This window comes from Sorex araneus, chromosome 5 (genome assembly GCF_027595985.1).
Source record: "Sorex araneus isolate mSorAra2 chromosome 5, mSorAra2.pri, whole genome shotgun sequence".
Classification (NCBI taxonomy): Eukaryota; Metazoa; Chordata; class Mammalia; order Eulipotyphla; family Soricidae; genus Sorex; species Sorex araneus.
Genome location: NC_073306.1, coordinates 50,689,695 through 50,696,629, shown reverse-complemented (window position 1 = coordinate 50,696,629; position 6,935 = coordinate 50,689,695).

The following is a 6,935-nucleotide window of genomic DNA, read 5'->3' as shown; positions in this document are numbered from 1 at the left end:
CAGGTTGGCATCGGGAGCTCTTCTGCTGCTTCTTGTCATTGTGGGGTCTGGTCATACTAACATCAGGCAAAGACAAGAAAGATCGATCTTCCCTGGACATTAAATAATTTCAATAAATACAGTTTTTACTTTTGACAAATTTTTATTTGTCATTATTTTTATGATAGTAGAGCAGCGGGTAGGGCATTCACCTTGCACGTGGCCGACCCAGGTTTGATTCCTCCGGCCCTCTCGGAGAGCTTGGCAAGCTACTGAGAGTATCTCGCCTGCATGGCAGAGCCTGGCAAGCTACCCATGGCGTATTTGATATGCCAAAAATAGTAACAAGTCTCACAATGGAGACGTTACTGGTGCCCACAAGTAGATGAGCAAATAGATGAGCAACAGGATGACAGTGACAGTGACAGTGACCAATATTTCGGGTTTTTTTTTCCTTACTTGCACTATTGTTAAATTGTGCCCACCATCAGAATGCCAAGATTCCTCCACTCTTCTCCCAAGGTTTCCTTCCTGTTCACATAAATTGTGGTTGTGGTGCTCACTGGGCATCCTTGTGGTGCTCACATACTTGTTCTTCCTGCCTGTGGAAGCTTGTAGTGCTTGCTGAGGGTTTCAACCCCTTTTTGTGGTGCTTATACATACCTGGCTTCACCGTGTCTGTAAACGGCTCGCAGTGCCAGGGATCACAGAGAGTAGATCTGGCAGGCTCAGACAGCATTGCTGCCAGGATTGTGCTCAGGCCATGTGGGAACTGAGCTCCTGTCCATACACTTGCTAGGGAGGTGTTCTAAGACTCTGTGTGTCTTCTCTTTCTTTATAATTGTGTTTTCAAGGAGTTCTTAATCTAGCAAACTCTAGAGTACTTATACAATTGAATTTTTTTTTTTTTTTTGCTTTTTGGGTCACACCTGGCATTGCACAGGGGTTACCTCCTGGCTTTGCACTCAGGAATTACTCCTGGCGGTGCTCAGGGGACCATATGGGATGCTGGGAATCGAACCAGGGTCGGCTGCGTGCAAGGCAAACGCCCTACCTGCTGTGCTATTGCTCCAGCCCCTACAATTGAATTGTAAATGAGCTTTTACATTGTTCATGATTCATCTTAGTTTCATTCAGATTAGTTTTGTGTTGCCCAAGCTCTCCATCAATGACTACACAATCACAGAGAGCAGCAACAGGCCAGGCTATTGTCAGCTAGCTTAAGGATATCTGTTTTTGTCTGTTTTGCTTTTAGGCCACAGCAGCTGTGCTCAGGGTTTACTCCTCACTCAGCTCAGGGTTCATTCTTGGCAGTGCTCAAGAGTGCCTGGGATAGAACCCAGGTCACTTTATCTCCAGTACAGTCTCTTCTGTCCCTATAAATGGAGTTTTTGTTCCAGTCATCATGGTTAGAAAAAAAGAGATAAGGGGCTGGAGCTATAGCATAGCGGGTAGGGCATTTGTCTTGCACGTGGCCGACCCGGGTTCAATTCCCAGCATCCCATATGGTCCCCCGAGCACCACCAGGAGTAGTTCCTGAGTACAGAGCCAGGAGTAACCCCTATGCAGTGCTGGGTGTGACTCAAAAAGAAAAAAAAGAAAAGAGGTGGGAGAGACCTGGAAGTTTTCTCAGCCTCTGTCAGCCAGCCTTACGAATTCTTACTATCCTTAAGAAAAAAAATTGTTTGGCATTAGCAATAGTATAGCGGGTATGGTGCTTATCTTGCATGTCACCAACCTGGCTCAATCCCCAGCATCACATATGGTTTCCCCAAGCCCCACCAGGAGTGATCCTTGAGCATAGAGCCATGCAAGTAAACCCTGAACACTGCTGGATATAGCCCCCAAACAAAGAAACAAACAAAACGAAGGAAAGAGAGAAATTGTTGCACCAGAAATAAAGCTCAGCAGTAGAGCAGTACTTGTCTTACATCTATAAGGTCCCGCAGCACTGCAAAATATCTATCCATATACCTATATCTATATTTGTATCTATTCTCAATGTGTGTGTGATATAAATGGAAGAAATTGGCATTCACAATCAATCACAATATCCCGTTAATCACCGATTTCTAGGTCGGGCTCAGTAACATCTCATTTCATCCTTTCCCTGAGATCTTAGTCTATTTCAACTTGGCCCTCCTAACGGATGTTGCAATGGGGGCTCTTCAGGGTCAGGGGAATGAGATCCAGCTTGTTACTGGATTTTGCATATGAATACACCATGGGAAGCTTGCAAGGCTGTCCCATGGGGGCAGGAAACTCTCAGAAGATTGCCAGTTTCTCCTAGAGGGAGAAGTAGGCTAAAGATATCTTCTGAGAGCTTGCTTTTAAGTCTCTCTCTGGATGTTGGCCGTTGATGGGATTACACACACCTGGGTTCTTCTGCCGATACCTTCATGCATGACGCCTGTTTGAACATGTAAAGAGGAGCCTCCAGCATGGCTGCAGCTAGGTTCCAGTGGTCTTTGGCCGCCGGGAGCTCTGCTCCGGGTGGGGAGGGAAGCTGGAGCTCATTCCCTCGGAGGGGCCCCGGGGAAGACAGCCAGGCGTGCGGGCAAGAGACTCTCTGCATCACTCTCTTCTGAGAGCTTGCTTTTAAGCTATATCTATATTTGTATCTATTCTCAATGTGTATGTGATATAAATAGAAGAAATTGGCATTACTATCAATTATATCCTTAACTTCTTAAAACTATGTTTATTTGAAATTGAAAATTTAATGAGTTTGAAGCTCTTTCTCATGTTTACTGATCATTTCTATTTCTTCTTTTACCTACTTTCCACAGAGATGTAAATGTTTTTCTGAATATTTTGAAGCACTATTTCTATAGCAGAGAAACTTCTTTGATGGCTATTTTCATAGTAAATATCCTGCTTTTTTGTAATTTTGAAACTAATGTGTGCCTGCTATGTAGCATACCTGAAAGTGAAATGATGTTACTCCAGTTTCTGCAAAAAGGGAAAGGCCTTACTCAAGTCTGGAATGCAAGGAGGCAGGTACAGTGTTCAAATCCATCTTTCTATTGCTGTTTCAAAGACTATCTTTATACAGGGCAACTGAAATGTCTTTATAAAGACTATCTTTATACAGGGCGACTGAAATGATAGACTGAAATGTCTATCTTGTCTATTTCTTGAAAAACAGGAGAGTTTTAGATAAATAGAGCGGGGGTAACTTAGTTCATTATCACATCTGGATTACTGAATGATGGCTTTTTTTGTTTGTTTTTTTTTTGCTTTTTTGGTCACACCCAGAGATGCTTAGGGGTTACTCCTGACTCTGCACTCAGGAATCATACCTGGAGGTGCTTGGGGGACCATATGGGTTGCTGGGAATTGAACCTGGATTGGTCGAGTGCAAGGCAAATGCCCTATACTCTGAGCTATTGCTCAAGCCCCGATGCTGTTTTTTTTGGGGGGAGGGGCAGGTCACACCCGGCTATGCACAGGGATTACCTCTGGCTCTGCACTCAGGAATTACTCCTGGCAGTGCTCAGGGGACCATACGGGATGCTGGAAATCAAACCTGGGTCGGCCGCATGCAAGGCAAACACCCTACTCTCTGTGCTATCACTCCAGTCCTCCCGATGCTGTTTTTTGTGCATTCCCTTCTAAAATAGAACTTGTAATAGACCTTAGACTTTACTATTTTTAAAAAATATTTTTAAAAAAGCGAATCACTGTGAGATTCTTACAAAGTGGTTCATGATTAGGTTTCAGTCATAAAGTGTTCCAACACCCATCCCCGCACCAGTGTACATTTCCCAGCACCAGTGTCCCCAGATTTCCTCCCATCACACACACACCCATGGCAGGCACTTTCTTCTCTCTCTGTCTGTGTAATCTCCCTGTGGCTAAGGAGATTCCCGTGGCTCTCTCCTGCCTCCTGCATTTCGGTGGACTCAGGCTCCCCTTGACCTGGGACGCCCCAGGCCATGGGAAGACAAAGGAAGATCAAGGGCCAGACTGGTTGATAATCAGTTGCCGTTTATTCCATTCTCCCCATGTGCCTGTTCCAGTCTCTCTAAGCTTCCCATTCCAGTCTCACTGCCCGTCATTCCTGTCTCCTCCTATCTCTCCCGCTCATCTCTCTGCACTCCCTCTCGCAGCTACGACTCTAATCTCTCCACGCGCCTGCTCCTGCATGCTGCCCCTACATGCTTTTTTCTCTACCCCCCTTGCTAGTCTCTCCATACTCCACCTTGCTGCCCTGGTCTCTCTCTCTCTCTCTCTCTAGTCTCTCACCAACTCCCCTGCTTTGGGGGTAGCAGAATTAACATCCAAAGCCCTTCCTGATCACTGATCAGGATCAAGGAAGGGAAATACCACCTAGGTGTGTTTCTCCTCTCCTTAGTCCAATAACTTAATTAACATATTAATATCTTAATTCTACTTCTTAATATTAGTTATTTTGTATGGACACAGTAAGAGATACATTAAGCTTGTAAGGTGGCTCTCCTGGGGACATCTCACTATAGATCTCAGACTACAGTGCTCAGGCCAGATTAATCTTTCCTAACTCTAGCAGGGTCCGAATCTAGTTGTACTTTTTGGATCATGACAGAATTTGTCCATGACCATGCGCTTAACTTATAGTTAAGTATTATGGCACTTTGGCCAGGCCCATTTCAATGCCAGGGTAGCTCACTGTTTGCCCTGGGTCCATCCAGTCCCTCATCAGGACCCTGCTTTAGGGGTTCTAGGAAGTAAGGACAACTGAGGCTTAAGTCAAGAGAACAGATGTGCAGGAGTAATTATCATTAAGAGTCAATTAGCTCCCAAGTTACAAAAGCATAGCATTAACTGTCTTCCTGTGTCCATACAAAAAAGACATTGTTCTGAATTAATTATGAAGAGGACTTAAGGAGGAGAGGAAAAACAATATTTACAAGTTAACAGAGCACAAAGAAAGAAGTTACAAGTGAACACAGAGGAATGGGAGAACTATGATGGGAGAAACCCAATAAACCCTGTGGCAAGGCTGAAAGGACAAACCAATTGTTATCCTACATCTCTGTCTTTCTCTCTTTTTTCCTCTCTCTGTTTCTCTCTCTTTCCACCCTCCCCCCCTTTTGGGCATTGTGGTTTGCAATACAGATACTGAAAGGTGATTGTGTATATCCCTTTACCTACTTTTTAACACTCAGTTCTTGTCCAGTGTGATCTTTTCCAACTGTTATTGTCACACTGTTCCCCTATCTATCTTCCCTACCTTCTGCTTCTCACACACTGTGGTAGATTCCAACCATTGACCAGTCCTCCTAGCCCCTGTTTTCCCTGGCCTTGGATATTAGTCTTCTACTAATACATATATAGTAGATATATATGTTTGTAGATATATATCTATATATAGGTATATATATATGTGACAAAGCAGTCCCAGGAATGACTATGAAAGTTATTATTTTTTGTTGTTGTTGTTTGTCTTGGACTACACCTGACTGTGCTCAGGGCTTGCTTCAGGCTTTGTGCTCAGGAATCACTCCTGCTGGTGATTGGATGACCATATGCAGTGCTGGGGATCCAACCTGAGCTGGTTGTGTGCAACATGCCTTACCTAATGAACTCTCTTTGACCCTAAGGATTGTTATTTTTTTGTTTGATCTAATTTATCAATGTCAGATAGCCCTAATGGCTATCTCAGGATAGGGCTATTAGACCTGCATATTTATGGCCACTTTTCCAATTTGTTTTCAAATCCTGAATAGGGTGCTTTTTATTTTTTAATTTGATTTCCTTTATTGACTTACCATGAGATACACAGTTGCAAAGCTGTTCATAATCAAGCTGTTCATGATTGGTTTTCAGTCATACAATATTCCAGCAGCCTGCCTCTATGGCAGGCTTCTCTCTCTCTCTCTCTCTCTCTCTCTCTCTCTCTCTCTCTCTCTCTCTCTCTCTCTCCTCCCTCTCCCTCCATCCCTCCCTCCCTCTCTCTCCCCTTTTTGGGCCTTATGGCTTTGCAATACACAGATAATGACAAGTTATTATGTTTGTTCCTTTACCTACTTTCAGTACACAGTTCTTATCCAGAGTGATCATTTCCAACTATTAATGCCATAGAGGTTCTTTCTCTATCCCAACTGCCTTCTACCCCAGCACCTGAGGCAGGCTTCTCACCGTGAACCAATCCTCCTAGCCTGCATTTCTACTGTCCTTGGGTATTAGTCTCATACTATTTTTTTTTATGGCCCACAAATGAGTGCAACCATTCTATGTCTGTCCCTCTACTTCTGACTCATTTCACTCAGTATGAGACTCTTCATGTCTATCTATTTATAAGAGAATGTCATGACTTCATTTTTTCCTAATAGCTGTATAGTATCCCATTGTGTAGATATATCATGGCTTCTTTTTCCAGTCATCTGTTCTCGGGCATTCAATAGGGTGGTTTTTAAAAACAGAACGATTGAGCAATAATTTACAAACCATAAAATATAGCCATTGATATCTTTAGCCTACTTCTCCCTCTGGGAGAAACTGGCAATCTTCTGAGAGATTCCTGCCCACATGGGACAGCCTTGCAAGCTTCCCATGGTGTGTTCATATGCAAAATCCAGTAACAATCTCATTTCCGTGACCCTGAAGAGTCCCCAGTGCAACATGGTTAGGAGGGCTGAGTGGAGATAGACTTCTAAGATCTCAGGGAAAGGACGAAATGAGATGTTACTGAGCCCGCCCGAGAAATCAGTGATTAACGGGATTTTGTGATTTCGTGATTCGTGATTCGTGAAAATATAGCCATTGTAAGTGTATAAATCAATGATTTTTTTGTAAAATGTATAATTTATATATACATTGGTATGTATATATGTGTGTGTATGTGTGTGTGTGTGTGTGTGTGTGTGTGTGTGAGTTACAAAGAAAAAGCACTGGCACACGGGAGACGAGAGTGTCGTTATTCAGTTACTTCTTTTTGGGTAATGACAGTATGTTCCATGACCATGCTCTTA